The following is a 25124-nucleotide window of genomic DNA, read 5'->3' on the forward strand; positions in this document are numbered from 1 at the left end:
TTAATTTCTTGAACAGCCTTTGAGCAAGATGATTTTTAAAATTCATCTCACGCTCCAGGAAAGCTCCAGTCCTACGAGCAGGTGAGCATCGGTATAACCACACCCACGGAGGAAGGTGGTACCTCTGGGACGAGGGGCCACGGCAGCTCCCCATCGGATCCTTTGCGGAGTTGTGCTTGGTGCCAGCTGAAGGCTGGCAGGTCATGAAACACAGGCAGGAGAAAGAAAACAACAGGTCACAGCTTCAAAGCACATTTCTAAAATGAAGCAGGACTCAAAGTGCATTTCCACTGCAGCACTGAAAAAAAAAAATAAATAGATATTTTGCTTATGGAATGCGGTTCTGCCACATTCACGTTTAAACCATCGGCCACGGAGCAGTCGTGCATAACGGCAGCAGTGTGATTTTTTTACTCTACTGTCCTGAAAATGGTTAAACCGTCTTTTATTCAAGGTTAAACAACCCAACAGAAGTTCCTGTTGTGATGAGTAGAAATAGGCAGATTTTCTGCATGAAAAGTGAAATACATAAAGTTTTGAATACTTCGCATTTGAATGGAAATTCTCGCACTGCCCGAGCCCCGCTGATGATGTGCTTATAATGGGGAATCAACGCCGGCAGGGCTGGGGAGCGTGCACCCGGCACAGTGGCTGCCTGCCTGCGCCCAAATGAGAAAATAATTTATTTTCTCAATCGAAATTTATTTTGTGAAAAGTCATTATTCTAAAATCAATGTAAACAAATCAAACGGCAGATGAGAGCAGCCCTCCAGCACAGGGAGCAGCCGCGGCACATGCTGCAGCTGGTGATGGCAAAGATGGGCTGCTGGCACGGCGGAGCAAATATGAGCAGCCGGGCTTGCACAGCACCAGAGAGAAGTTTCTGGTGGGTCCTTCTGGTCCATGGGACATTAAAAAATGCACACTCTAATTTTATCCCCCTCTTCTGCACGCTCCACAGCATTCCAGCCACAGCCTGCTGCGTGGGATGCTCTGGGCAGGGAGACCCGGGGGCAACTTGTTCTGTATCCACCTCTGCATGATAACATATATTTTAGATATATGAATTTATAACCACTGTAGATCATGATCTAGGAAAATAAGGTGATTCTTGGTGCTGAGGCCAGGCCAGGGTGCGCAGCAGCTCCTGCCGATGGGCTCTGCACTGGCCAGAGAGGTCCCAGGCACTAACCATCCCATTCAGATGCAGTAACTAGGCAGAAGCCCTTAGCAAAACCTGCCAGCCAATTCTCATACACACAGCAATTTTTTATAGCTCTCTCCACTGATTCATTGGAAAACAGAAAATTCTCAAATTCTCAGAGAAATAAATGCCTTTTGTTTCGGTTCCTTCTTGACAGGCGTATTTATGAAGATCACAAAGAAAAGATCACAACAAATCCTGGGGAAAAAAGGAAGCAAGAAGAGCGAGCCGAGATACAGATAATAAGTAACAGATCAGGAAAGGGAAGAAGATAATAGTTGTGATTAAAAATCTGATGCTATGAAATAAAGAACAATGGATATGAACAGTAAAAGTATCCATTAGAAAAAAAAATCCATATACAAATGTGTTACGGACAACAAGAAAGCATTTTAAATTATCTGGAATAAAAGAAATTCTAGCAAAATTACAATGTTATAGATCCCTATTTTGATAGGTGCAGTAATGCCATCAATAACAATGCAGACGATGCAGAAGAGCCCAAAAACCTGCTCTGTGAAAGGATGAAGACGACATACTGCCCGCTCTCGGTCCCCGTCCTTTTCTATTCCAATGGTGACTGTGTAGCAGCTACCAAATTGTTAACAGTTTAAAAAATGTTAAGCTGCAGCCTTAATTAACTGAAATAATTATTAATTTTTAAAAGCTTTCAATTAATTTTTAAACTAGTTTTCATCTGCAAGATCAGCCAACTTGTTTCTAAATTTGTGGAGAAAATCACTAAATATTTTAAAAGAATGGCAGAATAAAGCTGGTGTCGTGGTGGTATTGAGAGTGAAAAATGGGGCTACAGGGCATCGCCAGCCCCTGTGACAGCAGCTCAGGTGTGCCACGGTCCCTCAGGGCTTCTCCCCCCTCCGTACACCCCTGCCCCCCTGGATGCTTCAGCTGGGTCTATGCTATGAACTACCCTCCTTTGTTTTCCCCTCAACATCAAACATGCAATATTTTTTTATAAGCTGTGGAAAAAAAATGCTTTCCCAAAAGCATCTCGCAAGCCTGGGGGTTGTCTTTGACGCAGAAGTTTATTGTCCTTGTTATCCTGGAAGAAGTTTTGAGACATTTTAGTTTGTTGGCTCGCAGCAGGTAGGAGTTGACGTGGGAGGTTTGATTCATCATTTGTCAGATTAAGGGGTATTGTGTATGTTTGGGGGTTGGCCCCCAGTTAAATCACCACAAGTCAACTGGAATATCAGCAAAATAGTTGCAGGGTCACTGTGATCCTAATATTATTAGAAATTTTGAAACAATACAAGTGAACTGATGTTTAACCAGGGAAACAACACATTCCACCTCTACCGCAAAACAGGAGCAAACGAAAGCCAAACCCACGTGATTTGGGGTCTAAAAGAGCATCTTCAAGAAATAGCTCCCTTGATCTTGTCCTCCCGTCTAGCACACCATGTCTCTCACCTGGCCATAGGAAAGGCTTGCTATAGGAAAGGGACGCTAAATCGCTGGCAGGACTTGGCCCTGTTAGAATGGTTATTTGGGTGGGAAGCAGCGTTTTGCTGCTGCTTCGTTTCTGCCCAAGGGAGCCCCGACCTCCCCAGGATCGCTCCCAACATCACTAGTTGGAGCCAAGCTACGAGCAGCAGCACACCTCATTTAAGCGTTGTCTAACGGGGCAACGAGCTGGCCTGGAAGGACCCTGGCACTTCCACGGAAGGGATGAACACCCGCTGGGCTACACTGGCTTCCACACCCTGGAACCAGTGTTGTTGCCAGCTTTTGCACTGCCAGCTGTCCTGCATTTCAGCAGGGCTTTGCACAGCAGTGTCCTGGCTTGTAACACCCTGTGACGGTGGGAACAGCTGGAGGAACATCAAAATTCCCCAGGGCAAAGGCATCGAGGGCACTGTGGGGAGCTGTAAGCCAGGAACACAGCGTGCTCTGCTCCCGCTGTGGCCAGGGCCAGGTGACAGTCGGTAAGGCAGGTCACATAGAGCCAGCAGGCTCCTGGCTCCATCTGCCCTGAGGCAGCAGGTCACCCCAGCCCTGCCCAGCCGCAAGTTCACCCTGAGCGCATGATGGAGAGATCGGAGCAGGGATGCACATGCTGAAGCCAGAGCTTCAGCACATGCTGCCAGGCCAGGAGACCTGCCCAAAACCTGGATAGGGTGTTATCATCCATGCATCAACCTCAAGTGGTCACCAGCACTGTTATCAGGTCCCCAGTGTTATAAGGGCACCTTCAAACCAAAGCAGAGGATGCTCCTCAAAGAAAAAATTGCATGAACAGAAGCGTTATCTGAAAAGTTTCTCTAGGTCGTAGCATCTTCCTTCTGTCCCTCTCACTTAATATCAAAGAAATTCACCATCTTTTGGCAATTCGGCACTTTCCAAGGCAGACCGGATATGTGACATCATTCATCTTGATGCAGTACAAACATTAGAGGGTTTTTTTCTTTCTTTGCCATGATGGGTTTCATTTTGAATAGGGTTTGCCAAGTTGAAATATCATTCATAGCAGGCGAATGCGGTTTCCTGCACTGAAGGCCAGAGCGGGGCATTTTGTCACCCACACCCTGGGCTGCAGCCCCAGAGTCGCGCTGCGGCTGCACCTCCTGCTCGCCCCGGTGCATGGGCAGGGCTGCCAGGCTCCGGCAGCGGCAGGGCCGGGGGAGCGGTGAGGGGCTGCTGCTCTTCACACAAGCCTGGCTGGGGAGTTGTTGAGACGGCCCCAGCTGGATGTGTGATAAGGACCCGCACAGCGCCGCGTGCCCTCCTCTGGTCCCCAAGGAGCAGACCGTCTGCAGTAGGCGCTGGTTGAATTGATCTCTCAGGATGACCTTTGGTGTCTATAAGAAGAGTCATTCATTTTTGCAGCTTTTCCTTGCAAACTATGACATGGAAGAAGTTCTGAAGGCAGGGAGGTACGTCTGGTGGTGCAGAGGAGGTTCACAGACCTTTGTGCGAGGCCCCGGTCCTTGGCCAGCTGCAGCACAGGGTGTCACGTCCTGGGGCTTTTCTAGCAGGCACAGGCAAGGCTGTGCCCACAGTCCTTCCAGATACTGAGCATCCCACTTCCCTAGCCCTAAACTTGCCCCTGGAGGGAAACGTGCATTAAGTCTTCCCCCAGCTAAAGCCCTATTTCAAACCCTACTCCACTGGTATTTGAAAATAAGTGGGCTGAATTGAGCTTTCCTCTCCCCGCTTCCAGAAGCCCAGAAGAACAGCTCAGAAAGCATCAGCTTCTCCATTTCCAGCCTGGCTAAACTCATAGAAAAAGGCAGAAAACCATAAAAATAAGAAGTTATCTAGGCCCTGCAGCGACAGTTGCTACTCACTGTCACCGGTGCGTATCTCAGCCCAGTCGCACACCCTGGAGACAGGCAGGGCAACACCACTCACATCGCTCGATGCCTGCCTACGTGCCTAGCACCACGCTAGCACACAGCGACAGCAGAGCTGACAGCGCGTTCACACCTTGCGTGGCACCAGCCCTGCCAGGCCAGGGCCAGCCCCGTGATGCTGTGGTCATACCAGGGATGATGCTTTTCCCAGGCACTGCTTGGGCAGGGTAGATGCTCTCCAGCTGGGAAGGGTGAGCAGGGGACACACGGGTGCTTCTGGCCATCAGTAAAGCTCCTATATCCCCACTAGCAGGGCAACATTTTGAAGTTGCAGCTGGTGTGGAAGGACAGGCTCCCCTTGGACATGCTGAAATATTTATATTGTACTCACAAGAACCTGGCCTGGCTTGTACGCCTGTTTGCCTAACTGATGATGGCTTGATAGCTGCAGCGGGGAGCTTGTTAATTGAATTCCAAAGGGACTAATTATGGCAGGAATAAGAGAGCTCTCTGTCATCTTGCAGATTTTTCCACGCATCTGGGTTTGAGGGGGCTGCAGGAGCCAGGGCTTGCTGGCAAGGGGCAGTTGGAGGCACCGTGGTGTTGCTGCCCTCCTGGTGGGCACAGAGACGGGTCTGGGGTCTGGGGAGGTGCCATCAGCTGTTCCCCTTCTCCGACACTGGAGAGCTGCTCAGCTCACTGAGGATAGCAGGATGCTAAGGTAAGTGGGAGGGGTGGGTGCAGAACATGCAACCCTCCAGCTCTGGGGTGTTTAAATCCTGCTGCATGACTCCTGCAGTGCTGTTGGGTGGCTCCTGGCCGGCTCCTTCCAGCTGCTCAGCTAAAACCAGCACAGGAAAAGCAAGCAAGGACCTGCCTAGTCCCCCGTGCCCAGGGGAGAGGGCACCTCTGGCCGGTGGGTTTATAGAGTCCCTTTGTGACAGCAGCCCTTGGCTGTATGGCCAAGCAGCCACGCCAGGGCAGGTCTTGCTGTGGCTCCGTGGCACTGGATGCATGCAAGGGCTTCCCCAGTGAGGTGCCCAGGCTGGGCACCAGCGTGGCTGTCAGCGGCAGGGCTGGCTGTGAGGGACCAGCTGTGGGCACTCGGGTGTCATCCCTGCTGTGCTCGGGGTGGCTTGTGGGCTGGATGCGGGCTCAGGGAGCCTGAGGTTGTGAAAACCTGTCCCTGTGAATCACTCGGCACACAGGGCGCTGCTGCAGAGAGTTTCTCTTGGCTGTGAGCCCCAGTGCTGCTGCGTTCCCAGCCCCTCTCCCTGCACTGCATCCTGCAACGCACCCAACCCGGCTGCGGTAGCAGCTGGGAGCTGAACCCCAGGGGGGTGACGAGAATTTCCTGGATTTAAAAATACATATTTTTATATGTACATATATATGAACACAATCCTTCTTCCTGCTTTCAAAAGTCAACATTAACTCCAGCTGTGCCAGGGATGCAGTTCCCAGTCCAGACCTGCAGCCACAGACATGTGCTGCCAGAGAAGCAGCGAAGGGGTTGAAGGACTTCCCCGACCACCTTGGTGGCTGGGGAAAAATGTACTGTGCTGCCACATCCCAAACCACCCCCTGGCCCTGCCTGTCTGGCTACTTTACTGACTGACATACCATGCAGAAAAGGATTCTTGGTCGTCAGATGGTTTTATTGCAGTCAGAGGGCCAAATCACAGGAGGGACACTCATTTTCACCCGTCCTGGCTATATGTTTTGGGATATGGTGGCTGTTTGGGGATGCCTGGGGGTGGATACCTTGCATACCAGTGCTGGTGCAGCAGTGGTGCTGCTGCTGCTACAAGGGTGCAAAGTAGGGTTTTTTCATGAGACAAGGAGAGGCGTGATCCTCCCCTGTAGCTGGGATAAAACCTGAGGTACCCTATGCACAAAGGATGGGCTGTGCATGAATTTCATCTCCTTCCACTCACAGCAGTAAGGGCATTGCTGGGGATAAGAAGGGCTGTGCTGAGCTGTGGTTTGCAGCTGTGGGAGCAGGACCCATGTCTGTGGCAGCTTCGGCCATGGCCCCAGATATGTCTGCCTGGGGTCAGTCCCTCTGCTAATCTTCATCTGCTTTTCTCCTGGCAGAGCATACGGCTCCCTGTACGCTACTGCTGTGCCCAGCCTATACAGTGTCCCCATTCCTCTTGAGCGGCAAGTTACAAACGCCTAAATGCCTTGAAAAGTGAGTTACTGAAAGGTTTGTAAGGGGTATGGCAGGGGTGACTGTCATAGGCTGTTGGTCCCCCTGCCTTCAAATTTTTGGGAAATGAGAAGCCCAAACTGCCTCTAGCCGTGCTTCCCGTTCGTGTGACCATGCTGGGTTTTGAAGTACCCGAGTGAAGGAGATCGCAGGTTGTGGAAGTGGGATGAGGAACTGCAGCCTCTACAATGGCTCTGGATAAACCTCGTGGCACAGGGTAACTGCTGGCAGCACCCTGTTTTGTCCTGGGGTAGAGGCAGAAAGGGGTTTATAGACCCATACCAGGAGCTGGATCGTCCACCCTGGTGATTTGAGGGTAACAAGAGGGATATGTCTTAAAAATGTATGAAACACCTTGCTGGGAAAAAAGAAAGGCAAAGGGTGAACTTACTGTAGCCAAAGTTTAAGAGAAAAGGGACTAAAGTTAAAAACTGCTATAGAGAAATAAAATAAATCATTTTTTTAATGGATTTGCCTGTGCTTCAAACTGGTTCCAAAGAGCTTGGGGTGATCCAGGCACCAAAGCCTTAAGTTGCTGAGATATTTATGCTGCTTCTGGACAGGACCGTGGTCTGGGGTATTTGCTTGGCTGGGAGGCGGTGTGTATTGCTGATAAACTTCCATTTCTTTCTTTATGGTTATAATCAAACTCAGATGATTTACACACACACACCCCCTAAAGAGTTCCTGTTATTTCTAACATAGGGTTTGTTCCCTGGGGGTGTCTGCCCTACTTAAAGGCAAGAAAGGGGCTTTCCCTGGGGGCTGGCGAGGCTGCATGGGCAAGTGGTTACCCGGGGAGTGGCTGGGGGGTTGCAGGTTTGAGAACAAATCTGAGAGAAAGGACCTTCCTGCCAGGGGAGAGCATTTCTATTCTGAATTTTCTGTACTCCGAGAGGTTCGGGTGCTCTAATAAAACTCAGCTCCCAGGGTCTGTGCTTTTCCCTTGGGGAAAAGGTACAGGCAGGCTGCCTAGAGCCCGGCTGAGGGACCTTGTGGGGGTTTGCTGCCTTGTTATCAATAATAGAAATGATGGTAATGAAACATCTCCGGGAGCTTCAGGTTTCCTTTCTCCTTCAGCCCTCATGTCTCAAAGGTAAACTATTACATTGCCAATATTGAGTGCAGGGTTGTTTGAAAGTATTAAGGCTCCAGTTCATCAGAGGTCATGTTTTATTTGATTTTGGCCAATTGGCAGTTCCCTATGTTTGCGTCTGCTCCTGGAAGTAAATGTCTTCTCAGTTTGTGTGCCAATGCCAGCGGCAGCCAAAGGCTTCCCAGGTGCTTGGGTGTATGGCAGGGGGACCCTTCCCACCACTCGGTCCCAAGGCTGGCCAACAGAACTGCGCGAGCCCCCACCTCTGAGGTCTGACATCAGGTCTTTTCTAGCATCTCTGCTTTCCAGGCTGGCAAACCTCGATCCAAGCCTCAGATGGAGCAGAACGATTTGAACCAAGCAGGAAAACCTCTCTGTGAGCAGACCCCTGGGCAGCAATCTGTCCCACCACTGCTGCCACACTGGGCTGATCTGTGCCCGTGTGGTGCCAAAGCTGCCGGGCGCCTGGAGGAGGGATTGGGTTTAGGAGTTTTCAGCATCGGTGTGCGGATGCCTTCCAGCACCCACTACAGTCCTGCACATGCATGGCGTGTTTCCTACCCCGGGAAATGCCAGGCTTGTTCCAAACCAATGGTCTGTGGGCTGAGCAAGCTGAATGCATCAGATTCCGGGTCCTCCAGCTACGTCAGTCCTCTGGAGGACACACAAGCCCTACCAGACCTTCCCTCTATGTCCTTAAGAGTGACAGCAGAGCTAAAAAAAGATTGATCAGAAGCTGAGAACAGAAGTGTTTCTGGATCTTTATTTGAAGAGTCAGGTTTCCAAGCTTTGCTTTTCAGATTGTTTTTAAAAGTATGTATCTGGGGCGGGGGGGGGGGGGGGGGAGGCAGGCATGTTTCAGAAACAGTTCAGCATTGTCCAGAACATGACAGCAAGCCTCCATTCCAGATCCGTGACACAAACTGCTCTGGAGCTGCCCTGCCGCGCTCCCTCTTTGTGGGACAGCCAACACCCGGGCTGGGAAACCGCCTCTCCATCTCCATTAGGGCCGCTTTCACCACGCAGGTTACTGTCAGGCACTGTTTGCATCTCTGGCTTTCCGACTGATGATCGGTGCTGTCAGCTTGCTCTTATCCCATTTATTATATAGGTTATTTTATTTGGTTTTATTGCTTCTTTCACCTCTCATCTAACCAAGGTGCATTTTTTTCGTTGTCTTTTTAATCAGCATGGCTTTTTGGAACACGTTTAGGGCATCTTTTAAAATGGTCTTCAACAACTCTAAATTAATCACTTTAATTATTCTGATAATTTTCCTCCCAGTTCCTAAATGTTTCCAGTGTGGCCGTTCTCTGACCACAGCATGTGCCTGTATCAGTGCCTAGGCACGGACTGGTTTTGGGCAGAGCAACAACCTCAGGCCATGGTAGATAACCGTTAATAAGGAGTTTTATCTGGTGATCAGTTCACCCCAATCCATTAGAAAAGGGGCTAAGGCAGCAATATTCTGAAAGTAATGAGTACTTTGAGTAGGAAAATAATTAGCGTATGTCATATGTAGTCTCAGGGTATGTAATTCCAGGGTATGTAATATCAAGGATGTGTGATTAGGAGTTCCCAGATCCCCTAGGAGCCATGCCTGGGCCCACAGCAGCGCGGGGTGCGGTATGTCCCCTGGGTGCAGTGAAGCCCTTCAGTCAATCTCCATTGCTCCCTTTAGGGCCCAGTATGGGGACAAGGAGGGAAATTCTCCTCCTTTTGAAGAGGTCACCCAAAAAGCCCCAGTCCACGGGCAGAGGCTGAGGAGGAGCAAGTTACCATGTGCAGGGTGTTTTATGGGAGATGCTGGGGGTTGGCTCCTGCCTCCTGGCACTTTCTTAGAAAATAAATCTTGAATTACCTTGTTTTCATTTCTAATAAAACTGCATGTTGGCAGTTGCCTTGGAGCTAATAATCTGACACGGTGCTGTGCATCTGTGAGTGTTTGTAGCATGGGTGTGCTGGTTCTGTGTTTGAGACTGACAGTGCAGCACTATAATGTTGTTTTCCTACCACTATATTGTCTTCCCAGCACATCATAATAAAAAGAAACATGAAGGTAGGTGATTTATCATAATACAAAAATAAAAGGCATAATAATGTAAATTACACACATCATTAACCCCAACTGTTGCTCTAAAATGGACAGGAATTCTGCAAGAAAATCATCATCTTTGAAGGGCTTCCCTCTAGGTGCTGGAAGACCCTGGTGTCCTCTTCTCTTGAGGTTTGGAGAACTGGTTTGGAGCTCTGCTGATGCACTAACAGCAGCAGTACAAGGTGCCTGTTCCTCCTGGGGGCCGCGCTGGGTTACCCGTGGAGGGGCTGCAGTACCCTGAGGCACGCTTCTGCTCCACCAGAAAATCCACGGCAAGTCAGGCAGCGCAGGTGGGCTTCATCAGGCTGTGGTGGGCATGGACCTGCCACCATCAGTTCCTCTTCAAGGCAGATGAAGGTCAATGGCACAATTCATCTCATCCCTCAGCAGATGTCAGAGAGGGGTAGGGGAACTCCCCACCTCCCCAGAGCGCCACATGTCCCCCGGCTGGGTGGGAAGCCAAAGTAGCCAACTCGGAGGTCTCACTTTCATGTCAGCACGTTGCCAGAGCTGGAGCCTGTGCCATCTGCTGCCTTGTCAAGAAACATTGAGGGGGAACCAGGCTGGAACTGGTGTTGAATGCCGCCTCCTCTCCAATTCCTCCCCTTCCTTTCTGCTCACTCTTTACCTTCTTCAAAGAGCAAAGAGTCAGTTTCAACTCTTTCATCAGATCATCCTCATCAAAGGCAAGTGAGCTGCAGCCGGAGTGGGATCTTCTGGCCGCCACCCATGGCCCAGATTCCTAAAGCTGGTTTAAAGCGACTTAGAACCTTCCTGTGTAAAAAATTTCCCTTGCAAAAATTAGACCTCATGAAAATAAATAATTCCCAGAGGAAATTTCAATTTGATTACAAATATTGACTTGCTTGGGGGAAGTTTTTTTTTAAAGAAAAATCCATTTGGAATCAACATTTTCAAATTAAACATGTATGTTTGCTCTGTTACAGTACTTAACTTGGAAAAATACTAATTTTGTTTCCAGTGGTTGGGGATTTTAGGAGTTTCTTCCATCCATTTTTTTCTGCAAGAGCTAAACAAAAGAGATGCCTTAAATTTGGGCAAAGCAGGAAAAAGATTTGTTTTAATTTTAAAGGATTAAAAAAATGTAATATGAAATGTTGTAAATCATTTTCATGCTTCTGAAAAAATCCATAAAAATTCATAAATACATGTATTAAAGCTGTAGCCCCAGGAGATGCCTGAGCTGTAGAAGCACCAAGCAGAGCAGTCACGGTAGGTGCTGCTTCTCTGGCGTCACCCTGATGGTCTCCATCGCCCCACTGCTCCCGTTCCCAGCAGGTCAGGAGTGATATTGCACAGATGTGGCAGCCAGGAATGTGGGAGATGAGCAGACAGGTGGGAAAAACTTGGTGGTTCACCAGCTTAGTGACGATGACACCAAGATTTGCAAGGGCTCCCCATCATTTCTGAGTTGCACCCATGAGCATGGGGACCCTCAGCACCCAGGCCGGCAGGTGTTTGGATGGGTCACTGAACCCAGTTTAGGGCTTCACACCCCCCCAGAGCTGTACTTCAGACACCCTCTGCCCTTCTGGGGTTTGGCTGTGCCGGACAAAGTGAAAACCAGCTGCTTAGGACGTGTATTTTTGATTTTTTCCCCCCAGATTCTCTCTTTCCCCATGGAGAGTGATTCTTCTGCACTCCAAAACGCTGAAGTTGAGCTGAAACACTTCAGAAATGTCAGGCATTCCAAGGCATGGGGTGCTCAGGTGTGAATGCGTGCTGCTTTTGTGACTTTATGGATTAAAAAAAAAAGGTAAGAAACCAACTTAGCTGCACCCAGTGTAGGGAAAATTGTTCTTCCTACAGGAAGACGGCCTGGGAGGGGAAGGGATGTGTAGAAGGAAGAAGGAGCTGGAGGAACAGCAACTTTCTGATGTAGACAAGGCTTCCACGCGCTGACATCTGTCCCGTGAGAGGTATCGATGGGGGCCGGCCTCCAGCCAGACCTGCCTCTTCCAAACCAAACCAAACCCATTTATTTTAGAACTAAAATATGATCATCGTAAGTGACCCTGCCTGGTGCTGGGGGCTCTCTTGAAGCCTGAACTGGGGGCAAACAGGGTTAAGCTCTCCCCGGAGTTGGGGACCACGGCAGGTCCCCACAGCAGCAGCTGCGCAGGTCCCTGCTGAAGATGAGCAAGCTTTTAGCAGAGACGCTGCTCGCTGCAGGCATCCAGGTATCAGCCAGAAATTACTCCAGACAGCGGAAGTGCTTTTTAGGAGCACTTTATTAATAGATGCACGTAACAAATCACTGATAACAAATGCAAAAAGCCCTTGGACTAACGGCCGGTTTGCCCACTGAGTGCAGCTGCCATTAGTCGCAGCGGGAGGCACCCGGAGCAGCTCTCTGGCAAGAGAGCGGTGCTCCTATGTCAAAGCGGGGAAGCAGGTGCCCGAACTGTTTACCCCAGCAAAGGTGCAATTTCTGCACCCTCCCAGACACAGCTCAGCATGCACGTGAGCAGGCACCGGGCTCCAGTAAGTGATGTTTGAGCCTGCCTTACACCACGCACAGCACAGCAAAGCCTGGAGACCTGTTGCAGTCCCCGTGCCTGCTGCTGGCCCGTCTCTACCATGACCCACGCAGGGGTCCAGCACTTGCTCCATGATCCCTCGATTTCCCAAGGAATTGTTTCAAACACATTATCCTGTGCAGACATGATTAAGCCATTTAGGACAACGGATGTCGCCAAAGAAGATAACCTCTCTTAAGGTTAATTAATCATTTGTAAACTGACCTTTGGATGTATGCATTATTCATCAGTATTCCTGAGCTAACAGGCCAGATAATTTTCAGCCACCGGCTTTTTTTGTCAAAGCTTTTTAGCTATTCCATAACAGAGGGAAACTGCTGAAGTACAGGGAGAGCAATGCCCCTGGCCCCCTGGCTGCTGCGTCTGTGCGGGATGCTCGTGCTGGCCCATCCTTTAGACCACAGCCTGGGTTTAGCCTGGACCACAGCCCAACAGCCGCTTTTATTCCCCACCTCCGTACTTCTTCCTTGAAGCCTGACTGACCTTAAACTATCTGAAGACTTCTCTCCAGGAGCTTGATATTTAAAAGTGCAGTGACAGAAAATAACTTCTTCTAAAAATATGTGTAACTTATTTACCAGCACGAGGAGAGGGAGAGAAGAATTCAAATGAAGGCATACATATACATCGCACTGCTCAATTGTGACTTTTCCCCGATGCTGTACAGTAGCACCACTTTCTCCTCCAGCAAAGCTGCTCCTGGCGTTACGGTGGCATACAGGGCTCTTCCCCCATGGCCAAACCTGGGACTGGCAGAGCAGGAGCAGGAATAAGGAAAGAGGGGATCCCTGTGTCCCCTCCAGGGCTGCAGGCAGAGCACAGGGCCAGGCTCCAGCCTTGGGATATCCAAGGAGATGATTTAACATTTCAGAGCCACCAGAAGCGGCAGGCAGGAAAAGACAAGCCATTATTTATTGAGGAAAACATCCCATGGATCATTCTTGCTCAGATTACATAAATGAAGAAGAAAAGAAAAAGAAAAAAGAAATCAAAGACAAATCGGTGAGCTCAGTACTTGGGAACCTGCTTCTATCTCCATGGGGAAAAGCCTCCTGCACCTCCCAAGTGAGAGCAGACCCTGCCCAAAGGGGCTCTTCGCTCCCTTCCCCACCTAAAACTACAGCGCAGCTGTGGGGGAGTCCCGTGAACGTGAGGCGTTCATGTATCTTTAATTATTGTTTCAGCCACATAAATCCATGCTGAATTAAAATTCATGATGGTTCTAGGGTACAAGTGCAAACAATTTGTTCGGTAAACTTTGCTCTAATTGGCATTCTGAACATTTCCTGTTAATCAAGCCCCTTGGGCTCGGTTTACCAGTGTAGTTCTGCCTGCGAATGTCAGTGCTCGGAGGGTGCACACATGTATACCGATTTCAAGGGTCTTTATACGATATTAACTCATACACCTTGTCCTCACATTAATTTGCAAGTAATTTTTTAACAACCTTCTGTGGCCTTGTCTTTTATCTCGCTGCCTCATTACTTGAGGCAAGCAAGCAAGCAGAAGAGCATTTGTAAAACTCGAAACAAAACTGCACTCAGAAACGTTGAGGATCTGAATGTGAAATGCCCCCAAGGGCACCTCAAACTCCTCCTTGCAGGAGCCGCCTTCCCAGCAGCACTTGTCTCCAAATGGCCACAGGAGAAACGAGAAGATACTCGGGCCAGCCTGGTGACCATCAGGCAGGTGACCAGTGCCACTGCACCGAGCCTCCAGCCCAGCGCTGGCAACCAGGCTAGGGAGGTGGGCAATGCTTTGGCTCTCCTGAGCCGAGGATACGAATGTCGCCTGGAGAACCGAGGCATGAGCAGAGCTGCTTTTTCATCCCAGCCCCATGTGCACACAGGACATCAGAAATGGCTCTGGGAGATGCCAGGGTCTGGGGGGTCCTGCTGCAGAGCCCCCCTCCCACATACTGCCCAACATGGACCAACTGGCCAATTTGGATCTTTTTGCCCAAGCAACGGCCCCTCCACCGCAACACTCAGGCAGTTCCACCTGGGACCACTGCCAGGAGGGGTTTAGGAGCTTTCAGTGATTCCCACCCCCCCCTTCAGTTTTGCAGCCTTATCAGGCTAGTCCTTAACTTGCACCCCAAGAGATTTGGCAATAGAAGCTATGTATTACCTGAGTGTCTCTTCCCACCAGCACAGCAAGACGGAAGAATAGAAGTAACAAAATAACAAGCATCTGGCAGAGATCAGGGAAGCGGTGGAGAAGCTCTCTTGGATGGAAATACGTGGCGAGGAAACGTATGAGAACTGGCAGTTCCCAGAAGAGACCAAAGATGGTGCACAACAGCAAACTGCTCCCCTGTGAAAGCAGATAAGCATAATTAGATGGCATTATGGCAGCAGCAGGGTCTGGAAGCTGGAAAGAAATTGTATGGGAAGTCAAAACGGGCATGTGCCTGGGGGGAAAACAGAGGCATAATACAGGTTCACAGCCTGAGAGCAGCAAAGTCTGTGCACACAAGGTTTCGGAGGCAACCAGCAAGGGTCTGCAAATAAATTAGATGTAAAATGAGAACAGCAAGATGTGTAGGGGTGTACATGTCTGGGGAAGGAAAACAGACTAAGCGTTCAAAGCAGAAATTTGCCCCATCTCCCTTGTTTCAGTCTTTATAAAATGGTTAATTGTGAATGAAACTTAACAGAACAGGCTCTGAAGGGAACTGTGGAGAAGGCCAGCATAAGGAAAGAAGTTTAAAGCCATTTGGATATGTCAAATGTATTCAAAATGTGAGGACCTGATGAAATGCACCCAAGAACATTGAATGCTTAGTGGTTATCTTCAAAATTTATGAAGGCACAGAGGTCCCTGGAGATGAGAGAAGGACCTCACTTTAAAGAGGGTACTTAAAAAAAGAACCAAAACAAAAAAAAAACCCAAACTGAATAATCATCTTAATCTCAATTCCCTGAAAGAGGCTGGAAGAAAGTCTTAAATGAGCAACTTGTAAGATGTAAAATGATGAATAAAATCAAAGAACATGGGTTTGTCAAGAACCAGTCATGTCAACTCAATTTAATTTCATTCTTTGATAAGGCAACCGGCATACTTGATGATGGGGAAGCAGAAAACACATGAGTGAGGCCTTTTGCATTTCCCCCCTGGACAGCCTCGAACAAGCTGAGAAACCACCCTCTAAAACCAGTCAGAGCTCAACTGGCAGCATAACCACTCCCGAGGAGGAGGGATCGAGGGACAAGGAGGCTTCTCCAGCATCTACTGTGGCTCCAGGGGAGGGGCTGTCAACCTTCCTCTCCATACGGCTGATGGGTGCCTTTCTCCAATCTGGCAGCCCGCAGCTTTGCCCAAGGACAGCTCCTGGCCCAAGGAAAACTGAGACTCAACCTTTATTATACTGATTTCCAGTACCTCGTTTTGGTTCATCCTTAATTTCCCTGTGACATCAGCACCCACACACGTAGAAACAGTTTGATGCAGCATTATCCCATATTAACCTCAGATCCTGGCATTGAGCCGAGACGATGCTTTTGATGGAGCTTCAGGCAATCCACCCGGGTTGGGAATGGTGCAAATCCGTACAAGCAGCCTGCAACGCCTGTGGGTGAAGGTGGAGGTTTTGCTGCTCTGCACCTGGCCCTCCAGACGGACAGACGGACCGATGGATGGGGACCTTTGCAAGCCCCAACCAAGGGACTTTGTGAACTGTAAGAACAGCTACTGGAAGAATGCAGGAACAGAAGCTTTTGATACAGTTTCAAACAATGTGTAATTATCAGGTAGCTGAAAATTAGCCCATCTGTGCCTCGGGAAAAGACAATGAGAAGTTATGTGTTACTAATGGCTGAAAAGTGCTGGCAACACAAAACAGGAAATTTTCACTAAACTTTGTTTCTTAAGGTAATGTAATTACACAGCGTAATCCCCAAATCTCCTGACGTTTTTGGTGGGTTTTAATAAAGCTTACGAGGTCTTCATCCACCTTTCTCTTTCCTCTCCTCATTGCAGCACCGTGGTCTTTGGCACTTCGAGCAGCACCAGCCGTCTGGCTGGGCCACCTAAAGCAACAGATGTGGGTAACGTAAACTGCTTTTACAACAGAATAGCTAACAACATGTATCAGGTTTTTCTAAAGTAGATTGTAAATACCCGCCGTGCCTTTGCCACAGCCTCACTATCTGAATGCAAAGCACCCAAGCTTGTAATACTATTTTGGATAAAATTTCTATGTTGGTAGAGTTGGCCGGCCAGAGTCTGGGTCTCTGATCCAGGTCAATGCACATGCCAGCATCAGCATGGTTCAGATTTAGGACCCCTATTGTTTCCTCTGCTTTTGGTCCCTGCTGATCCAGCATGGAAAAAAAAAAAAAAAAGGGAGAAAAAAAGCATGCTTGCTTTAAGTGCCTTTGAGGATCCAGTGATAAGGTCTTTGGGGGTTGGTGAAGCAAAACTGGAATAGCATAAAACTCATGCAAACAGTCCAGGCAGGGTAAATAGCTCATGATTTTTTTATTCATACTTTTGTCTGTGGAATGACTGGGAGCAAATTGCTTTTTCCTTTCCTAGTCCAAATTATTCAGAGAATTTTTCTGCTGATTTTTGCTATTCTCCCTTTTGAGAGCATTTGCTCTCGAAGATGGCCCGCTTAGCTCTGAATGGAAAGCAAATGTTGCCTTCACCTTCAGTGAACTTTGAAGCAATTGATTTTTACCAGCATAAAAGAAGAGCTGAGAAGTGACAGCTCGTGGGCTTTGCGGAGGATGAATTTTGCCATTTCACAACTGTCCATGCAGGAGGATGCAGGCGTCCCAAAAGAAAGATGACAGATGCTCTTTCAACGCATCCCCGTTCAGCCACCAGCCCCATCCTCTTTCACACACGGGGTCCCCAAACCGCCAGCTTCCCCACAGCCGCTGTGCAGCCGCTTTGAGCAACCCACAATAGGGAGGACTCCAAGGAAAATTATTCTTGCTAGCTTTTGTCTGGTAATCCGAGGTCAAGAAAACAAACTGCTTCCTCCCTGCTCTCTCCCGTGCTGTGGTGAGGAATGCAGCCGAGCTCCAGCACCGAGAATAAAGGCAGAGCTGGCACAAACACAGGAGCTTCTTAAATGAGTTTGCCATTAGCCGGAAGGGCTGCAAATTGAAGCGAAGATAAGCCCCTTAGCGTTTCCCTTCTTTAATCCAAGCCTCGTAAAAGCGGAGATGTGTTCCTATTCAGTGGGCTTTATACAGAGGCAGGTATTTCATTTACCCAAAAAAACCCTGCATCGGATAAATTATTAATGTTATTTATAAAGGCAATTCTGCCATTCAGCAACTTCTTTTGGATCCCTACGCTTAATCTCACTGCTTAGCATAAGATACACTCCAGTTAAAAGGCAAAATCACATTCTCTTACAAGGCCTGCAAAATAACGGAGTGCTGAGGTGCCTGAAAAGGGGTTGTAGTTTAAATTCTGCTATGAAGACTAATACATTTATCAGTGGCAAACATAAGCCCCGATTTCCACTTGCTTGTACCCTCCCCGTGCGCTGGATGGGGCCTCACTCATGCATCAAGAACCATCAAAGCTACTCAGCAAGAATGGTGGAGATGCAAAACACACAGTGCTCATACAGGCTCTGTAAGGCTGGCGGGTGGCGCCGTATGTGAGACAGCAAGTAACCCCATCCTCCTCTACGTGTCCCAGCATGTGTCCTGCCCCGAGACACCCACCGCCATGACTTCGGCTTCTGCAGGCTGAGCCTTATACCCGCCCCACAGACCAGGGTGTTATCAAGGGCAGAGACACCAGAAGAAATATGTAAGCATCTCACCAACCACAGGCGTGGGCTTCTGCAGTCAGGCAATGGAGTCAGGATGCTAGGAATCCCAAAACAGGTCCTTAGAGACCCTGGGAGAGCTGCCACCATTGTGGCATTGAGATCTCAGCCCCAACAAAACCAGCATTGCACATAACCACGAGGAGCAAGGCAATAAACACGAGGAGCTGGGAGCCCCAGTGCACGGCCAACATCACCATTTCAGTTGCAACAGTGGGACGCAACAGTGGAGTGCTCACAGCAGAAAGCCAGCGCTGACAGGTAAAGCAGGACCCCTCCCACCAGCAGGGTGACCATGGGTATCAGGGGGATTAAATGCCCACGCTGAGGAAGAGGAGAGCCAGCATCTCCCAAAAGAGATGTGCTCAAGCCTCTAGGAGGGAAAAAATGGCTCCTTGCTCCCACATCGGGACTACCCGCCCAAATAACTAAATGTACACATACACCCCCTGTGGCCCCACGTACATCCTGGCAGTTGTCACAGCACAGTCGCACGCAGCCATATCCAAATTTGAGGGCAACACACATGTTGCATGGCAAGGAATGGCAGTGCATGGGAATTGCAGGGAGGTTTGAAAAAATCCTCATGAAACATTCTTTCCACACAGTATGTATGTACCCTGAAATCCTTTTTTTAGGCATTTTCCTCTCCAAAGGCTGCACGACAAACTGTTTAATTGAGCAGCCAGTGCTGGCTGATGTTTTGTTTCAGCACAATTTGAAGGCAAGTTATTTTTGTTTGCTAAACTCACTCAACCTTTTCACAGCAGGGTTACAACAGCAACGTGTATTTTGCGTAGACTGCATCACCCCTAGGGAAGAAGCACTCGGGACGTTCAGGATGTGTTTATTCTCCTGGGCTGGGTGCTGAGGACAAGCAGCGGCTCCGGGGTGGCAGCGTGGTTTTTCTTTGATCAGCCCTGAGCAGGGAGGGCTCCTGCAGCTGCGCTTGAAGCTGGAGATGTCTAAGCTACGGGCACCACAGAGAAGCACACTTTTATGTCAAAACGACTTATAATAAGATTTTAAGTTTGTTCAGGGAGCTGGAATGAAATATTTAAACACAGCACCATAGTAGCATTTTATTCTCATGAAAATGCTGAAATGCCACTTGCAAATCAGAAATGTTTTAAAATTTGCTTTGAAATAGCAGTGCCTTTATGCAACTGTTTTGTTTTTTTCTTTCCAGGAAGAAACAAATGAGAGGGGGGGAAGCTGAGATTTTGGCCATTTCTTCACAAATGAGATGTCTGCTTCCCAGTCTATTCCGGTGACTGTGTTCGGAACCATCATTCCCACTTGGAGCAAGGAGAATCAGCCTCTAGAGCAGCTTACATTGTTGCATCCAGTATTCAAATTATATTATCTTTGTTTCTTACACTGACGACAAGTCATTTAGGTTGGAGAACTCCACTGGGCATTAGAGCTGCTCTGAAGGGTTTGCATGACTTGAAATAAACGTCATAAAAGAAAGAACAAGTTCTTGTATAAAAGCACAGCTGTCCTACTTTTTTTTTTTTTTTAAATTGGGGCAGTTTTCACTTTCTTTAGGTACAATTTATTCATTTGCAGTTCTTAATTTCCCTACGTATATATTATATCCTGTTAAACACAAGAAGCCAGCTTGCTGCAGTCCCTCCTCAGGACTCTGATAGTTTCTTACCTGACTCCTTGCTGTTCCTAAGCAGCACGTGACTCCAGGCAGGAGGCCCAGAGCCACCCAAGCTCTTTGGCACCTGGGCCTGGGTGGCATTTGGGCCATACCAAAATTTAGTAACTGAATTTTGAGAACTGAATTAAACTATTTCCAATGGGAAAAGCAGTTCTTTAGGCAGTTCTGGCCAAATTCAGCATTTGAGGTTCAAACTGCTATTAAGAAAGGGCTATTCTACAATAGTGACCAAAATGTACTTGAATTCAGTATCTTAGCAGGATCATAAAACCCCAAATCCCTTAAGATGATGTCTGACTTTAAAAAAAGATCTTCTGATTTGTATACAGTTTGTTCATAGGGGTTTTTCATACAAAATTCAAAGAACTGTAAGGATAAAATGTTGGCAAGCAGCACAAAAAACTGTTTAAAAATAACACATGGAAGTGTCAGAAGAAATGTGTATCATTTGTCCAGAACACTAAGGATCCAAAAGAGCTGGTACAATTGAAGAGAAGAGTAGAGTAGGCATAAGAAAAATCCTTCCAAACTGAAGGCAGGTCTAAATGGAGAGTGCAGACAGAAGCATGTCTCGACCAGTTAAATGCACAATGATAATGTCAAGCTAGTACAAGATTTTAAGGCACAAAAGGCAACTTCCTCAGCAGCCAGCACGGGTAGGACAGACCTGGGAATATTCTAGTTCCCTAGCTCTAGGGGAAGCCATGGTGTTCCGAGGGGTTTCTCTTCAGATCAAGCTGTCCCATGTGTAACCAGTATTTAGGAAGCCAGCGTATCTCCAGCCTGCAAACATTGCTCTTTAAATCCTCCCTGAGATTTGATCCAAATGAGCCATTGTGAAGACTCTCACAGGTTGTAGATGCACTGTGAAATAAGATAAAATCAGCCTCTTTTAGCAATGCAATAATCAGGAGCTCACACCGTCTCCAGCTGATCCTGATTTCCCCATTCCTCCACCAGCTCATGGATGTTTCAGGCCCTGCCTTCTTGCTGATGAAGCTTTCACAGCCATTTCCAGCACCCAAGGCTGCACCAGCACCTCTTGCTGCTTCTCTCAGAGCCCACCTGCACAAATGTATCTCCCAGGAAAGTAAGTCTGGCTGTGATTTCTGGTGCCCTAAAAGCAGATGTTAATCAACAATGTTCCCACCCTTCGGGTAGAACAGCACTTAAAATGTGGCCATGCTTGGAAACCTACACACAACTGGTGCTGAGCTAGCCAATGCTTTTGGCCATGTGCCTTCCTCACTCACCTGCTTCATGCTGCTACAAACAGGGAGGCAAAACTCCTGCAATCATCATGTAAGTGATTAGAGGAAATTGCATTGCTGAAGCACTCTGTGGCTGCAGCCGTGCTTCAGCTCTTGACTTGCCTGCTGGTAAGCTGCCAGAGAGAGGGAAGTGTAGGCATAAAATGAATAGCAGAAGAGATTGCAGGTAATTATGTTTCTTAAGCTGTTAACAGGATTGGCCATTTGATAAATGAGAGGATTTGGGAATGTTTTGTCACTGACAAGGCATTGTAAGATCCAAGTGGAAATGGGAGCGTTTCTCTTCCGTAGCATGAACAATAAGGAAATTCTCCCGGGATGCTTACGCACCGTGAAATGCATCTGAAAAACCTGGATGCCAGGAATGGAGGCAAAAGGACAGATATAGGACTCTTTCTGCTAAAAAAAAAAACCAAAAAAAACCCAGGTCTCTTACATATGCAATTAATTTGGTCTTGATGCCCCCTCCAGTGTCCCTAGAGGCTCCTGTGTTCTTTTATGGTGCCTTCCCATATCCCTGTATATTGTTTCCGGTGCCGCTGTGGCCCCTTGAATTCCTCCATCTACTTTTCAGTGGTCTGAATCCCTCTGCCCCCATGCTGTTTCCCTCGACCACTTGGCTTGCTTTTGTGATTCCCTAGCTAGCTGGAGAGGCGAGAGGGAAACCAGTGCTGCTCTGTCCTTGTCCTCCAACAGTGCCGCTCAGGGTGGTTTGGGGTACTCCTGGAGCCCCTCTGTTTCTTTTCCAGTGCCCTCAAGACCCTTGGGGTGCCTTTTAGGGTGCCCCAGAGCTTTCAATCTGTTTTTTGGTGCCCACTGCCCCTGAAAATCAGTGTGCTTTGGTGCCCTCAGGAACCTTCTGGGTACACTGTGGGCCCCAAGGAGTATCGGTCCCACCACACAGCAGTGAGGCAAAGGCAGGACCCACGGTCTCACAACCACCTGCGTGGGGACGGGACACAAGGACACCTCTTTTTAAGCTATTCAACAATAAGCTGGTCTGAAAAGAAGGGCAGGATGAGAGCTGGACCTGCTCCAGGGGAGGGGAGGGGAACCAGGACTCACCCCAGGGATGGCACATGAGGCTGCTCTGGTGCAAAGGGTTTTGTTCTGCAGCAAGAGAAGATTGCATCAGCAATGTGAATCACACCATTTAAAGCTGTGTTAAAACTCATCTCAGATGTCAGGGCTGTGTGGCCAGTGGGTCCAGGCATCTCCTGTGGACGTGGCCCTTTCTGCTGTGACCTCCTGGAGCCTACATCCTGCCTGGTACAGGTCCTGCTTTCACTGCAGAGCCAGCACTGGAGGTCAGAGAAAGTGGTAAGCAAAGAACAAATAAATAAAACTTCCTTATGCTGCTTTCTGGGGCTGCCTTCCCCAGCCAGGGCAGGTTCCTTGCAGGACTGGAACCCAAGGCAGCCATTGTTTGTGTGCAAGAGCAAAGGAGGAGGGGAAGGATCTCCCTGATCTCCATCATAGCTTTTCACTTCTTTGCTTTACCTGTTTTTTAGCAGCCAAAGCCAGGTTATTCTTACTGTTTTGGTTTCCCTGAAGTTATTAGCAGGGAAAGGTTGCTGGGAAGAAGCTGGTGCCCCTCACATCTCATTTTCCCAGCAAACTCCTTGCTTCAGTCCCGAGAGCAGTCTGGAGCAAGGGCTGGGTGCCCAAGGAAGAGAGGCAGTATGAGGGGAATGAAGCACTTTTGTTTCCTTTGTAGCACATCCTGCACTGGGCAAGAGATAGCAGAAATACATCCAGACAGCCTTGACATGCACACAGCCCCACCTTCTCTCCAGAGACAGGATGAGCAGCCCCCTCTCCAGTGCCCCTACCTGGGGAAGAAGCTTCTGTGATCCTGCCTGGCTGGCATTCCCAGTAGGTACTGGCTGCCTGTCCCTGAGGAGGTAGGTAAAGAAGCAGCTGCCTCTTTGGGATGTCTAGGTAGTAGGAGACACAAGTAAGTTCATGCAGTTTTATATTTGAGCTTTTCTCAACAGCAAAGTGGTGATTCAGCCTGAACAGACTTATTGGGTAGGAAGAAGAGACATGTTTTGACCTCAGCTGCATGAGCTGGTAGCAGCACCCCAGACGGACACAGCCTTGGCGGTTCTGTCCTGGTGCCAGCTCCCTCAGCAGAGCAGTGTCCTGCCCGTGAGCCATGCTGCACTAGCCAGTTTCTGTACTAACTGCAAACAACCCCAAAAGTTGCACAGGGATTCCCTTTTGGGACACAGGTCAGGTCTGTTCATGCACTCTGCTCCAGCAGCCAGGGCTCTTAAGAACAGCAATCACTGCAGAGACTGGATTGGGGGAAAGAAACCCTGGGCAGCATTTTTATCTTCAAACAACTCATTTGAGCTGCAGAGTGAGGTCTTGCAGCCACTGTCAGTCCCTGCCTTGGACGCTCTGGATGGGTCTTGCCCCTCTCAGGCAACTTCTCTGGTGCAGCCTGCCCCCTCCCACCTCTGCACTTATACCTCATCTCATTATCCTAGTAAAGGACATCTTTTAGAGACTTCTCTAAAAGGCTTCCTTATAAGGGAAGTATTTTTAGAGACTTCTTTTAAAGAGTAACAAGATGAGACTTAAGTGCAGAGGTGGGCAAGGCCCAACTGTGTGGTCAATGTTGCCAGACTTTGCTCCCCAGCTTGTGTGAACAATGTGGGCACAAAAAAGCCACTTGGGTTTTCTGCCCTCGCACAGCTCAGTCTCTGCAGTGATCACTGTTCAACTTCCAGTTAAGTTTGGGGTGCACTTGTCTTTCCAGGTGTCCAACTATCCTCCCCCTGAATTAAATGCTTTCTACCCTCCATTTAACGGCAATATTTACGAAACATGCTGGAACAAGGACTTCACCAGCCAGAGCCGTGTTTGCTGAAACGGAGTAAAGAGCAAGCTGGGCTGAAGGGAGCATCTGTGAAGGCAGAGAAACAGCCCCTTCTGGCACTTACATCCTACTAAGAAATAGGAGCTGCTGAAGCAACACAGCCATGGCTGTTGGCTGCCCCCTTTTAGCTCCACCAGCCCAGCAACAAGCTTTTTCTGATGTAGGAGCTGTGGGATAAGTTGAGGATGAGGAGCAGGGCAAAGTCTGCTCCAGAGATCTGTTACCATGCATTAAGTAAACAATGCATTGAATAAACTGAAAGTCACCTTGTCTCAGTTGTGGCTTGCTCCACTTTTCACTTCCAAGAGGAAACTAACCCAGCATGATGCCAGCATGCCTGATTCCTGCTCAGCGCTTCCTTCACACTGTGGTGCGGCTCCCCGGCAAGGGCTGCAGGGAACTGGCAGATACAGCCCTTTCCTCCTCTGGCAGCTCCTTAAGGGGTAAGTGAAGGCAAAATCCGATTCCTGCTCTTTCAGGCTCTCTGGGAAAAAAGGTCACTTGCTCTTTGCAGCTTAATCTGAAGCATAAAATGGTGGCCCCAAGCAGCTGGTGGAGTGTGGGCAAGAGGTGAAATAGCAGTTATTTTTAGCAATAAGCATCTAGGAAAACAGAGAAACAGCAGGAACAGAAACTCTAGATGTTTTTCCTCTATAAATAGTAGGACTCAAACCCCTGTTTTCACCCAAGCAGGGGCAGGTGTGCAGATGTGCACGTTGGATTTATGCTCCCTTGCTCCAGCAGCTCCCAGCCAAGCACAGGGCTTCACTTCTCCACACACAGCAGGTGCTAGAGCTTCAGCCACAGCTGGGCAAGGCAAAATCTCTCCCAAAGCTCAACCAAAAGCACAGGACAGCCACAGGAACACAACTGCCACCTTGAGTGGGTTGTAGTTCAAGCACAGAGGTGCTTGTTCCTGCCAGCACATTTAGAAAAGGAAGATGGTTTGCCAACCCGCTCCTAGGGTAGACAGATGAGAAAGACTTCCCAAAGGGCTGACCCACAATGA

General features: G+C 48.7%; 1 long non-coding RNA gene across 1 annotated transcript in view; it reads right to left on the reverse strand.

Moving 5' to 3' along the window:
• Positions 1–12161: 12161 nt before the first annotated feature.
• LOC114010766 (uncharacterized) overlaps positions 12162–25124 on the reverse strand; it is a 37613-nt gene continuing 24650 nt past the window's right edge. The window contains exons 7-10 of the long non-coding RNA XR_008748296.1: positions 22294–24664; positions 21559–21627; positions 15959–21341; positions 12162–14804 (exon numbers count right to left, since the gene is read on the reverse strand). This is a non-coding gene — a long non-coding RNA (uncharacterized LOC114010766). The remainder of the gene's footprint in view (positions 14805–15958; positions 21342–21558; positions 21628–22293; positions 24665–25124) is intronic.

The sequence above is a fragment of the Falco peregrinus genome, chromosome 8 (assembly GCF_023634155.1).
Source record: "Falco peregrinus isolate bFalPer1 chromosome 8, bFalPer1.pri, whole genome shotgun sequence".
Lineage (NCBI taxonomy): Eukaryota > Metazoa > Chordata > Aves > Falconiformes > Falconidae > Falco > Falco peregrinus.